Raw genomic sequence first — 1931 nt, forward strand, 5'->3', positions numbered from 1 at the left:
TTCTTCAACCTTTGGTCCATTTGGGGCACCTGTGTGCTGTGTGTCTGACTCTTGTTTCTTTCCCTCAGCTGCTTGGCCTCAGTCCACACTCCAGCCAGGTGAGTCCTCTGCCACCCCACTGGGGCTTTTCTCTCCCACCCACCCTTCTTCAGTCAGGCTGGTCAACCCGCTGCTCTTTGTGAAACTTGTGGACACTTTAGTTTTCCCCATTGTCACTGAGATATTGGCAGGTAGTTCTTAATTAGCTGTGGGATTTCCAAGAGTCTCACCTTCCCATGAGTGCATGAGGTTCCATCCAGTATGTGGAAACTGTCCCAAGAGATGGCTGCCTGCAGTTTCAGAGAACTGGCCCATGTGCCATGAATCTCAGCTCTCATGTAGTCCGGGCTGATAGGTTGAGTGGGAGAATGGATGCTGAGGACCGCCTAGGTCCTCCTGAAGAGCCACCAGGGCAGGCTGGCTCCTTTCCCGGGCTCAGTGCTTGCAACAGCCTCAGGTTCCTTGGACAGAGATGTGCATCCAACGAGGCAGGGACAGCAGTTGCAGGGGATGGGACTGTCAGAGGCGATGGAGTTGCTCTAGGTCCTAGTGTAGCTATTTGGTTCTGTGGTGACCCTCAATGCGCCTGAATCTTTTCTCCAAGCACCCCATGTGCCAAAGCCCTCAGATCTACATGAGTCAAGAGAGACGGGTGGCAAAAGTTTTCTATGGGAAAAAAGAACATGCCAGGCTTAGAGATGTGGAGGCACCTGGCTGACCTCCCCATAGCCTTTGTCCCAGAAAGATTAGAGCAGGAGACTTGCACAGCCCACCCTTTGGGAAGGTGGCAGGAACGCAGTTGGGCAAGTGTCATGATGCCTGTGACAAATGGCTTTCAGAAAATGCTTATCATAATGTTTAACTCTGAGTTTTGCCTTTCTTGCCCTATGCAGACACCACCTGGTTCACCACCACCGCAGCTTCGAACACAGAATTCGGTAAATATTTCAGTCCACCCTCCCAGGATCATTCTCAGCTTCTAGATAAAGCTTGGGTTTGGGAGTGACAGGAGGCATCGCATAATGTGTCCTTCCCTATCCTCCTCCCTGTGTGTGTGTGTGTGTGTGTGTGTGTGTGTGTGTGTGTGTAGCTAGGGGATAAAGAGAGGAGTCTCTGAAGATCAGATCCAGGGTCTGATCTTACAGGGTGGCCCACTGATTCCATTGGGATCCTGGGCTCACGTTCAACAAAGGTCCTCCCCCAGGTGCTCACTGTAAGCACTGGAGGCCTCTCGAGGACTGCTGGGTCCACGCTGGTCTTCTGGCTCCCAGGCAATGGGTTTGAGAAGCGAGAAGAGGAGGGCCATGTGCTGGGCTGGCACCTGTCCTCCTGAGGGGCAATACGTCCTGGGATGTTGGCAGAACTAAGCATACCACGGAAGGCAATAAGTTGCCCATTGATGCACGGGTCCCGTCATGCCCCAGTGGCTGTAGAGCTGCATGTTGAGTGTTCCCAGGGCGGATTGGGCTTGTGCACCCCCTCACCTCCCTCCAAGTCATGGGGTCCTTCTTTACAGTGGAGTAAACTCAGCCTTGAGTTGATTGGGATGTCTCTGCTCTTCCCTGTGCTGACGATTGACCTTTGGCATGTTGAAGGTCCTTCTGTGCCCAGGGGATTAGGCTGGGACCTACAAATTTGTAGTCTTACAAATTTGGGTCTTACAAATGTTCTGAGCTGAGCTTGAGATAGACATGAAGGGGGATTTCTGTTCTGGATTCCTCAGGGACTGATTCAGGTTTGGCCCTGAGGCTGGTGAACGGAGGTGACCGTTGTCAGGGCCGCGTGGAGGTCCTGTACCGAGGCTCTTGGGGCACCGTGTGTGACGACAGCTGGGACACCAATGACGCCAACGTGGTGTGCAGGCAGCTGGGCTGCGGCTGGGCCACGTCGGC

General features: G+C 53.6%; 1 long non-coding RNA gene across 1 annotated transcript; it reads left to right on the plus strand.

Moving 5' to 3' along the window:
• Positions 1-63: 63 nt before the first annotated feature.
• Positions 64-1906, plus strand: LOC111140573. The gene is made up of 3 exons (XR_002640162.1): positions 64-98; positions 933-977; positions 1763-1906. It is a non-coding gene; the product is annotated as an uncharacterized LOC111140573 (long non-coding RNA).
• Positions 1907-1931: the final 25 nt, after the last annotated feature.

This window comes from Enhydra lutris, unplaced genomic scaffold (genome assembly GCF_002288905.1).
Source record: "Enhydra lutris kenyoni isolate GAN:26980312 unplaced genomic scaffold, ASM228890v2 scaffoldscaffold3982, whole genome shotgun sequence".
In the NCBI taxonomy this organism is placed as follows: domain Eukaryota; kingdom Metazoa; phylum Chordata; class Mammalia; order Carnivora; family Mustelidae; genus Enhydra; species Enhydra lutris.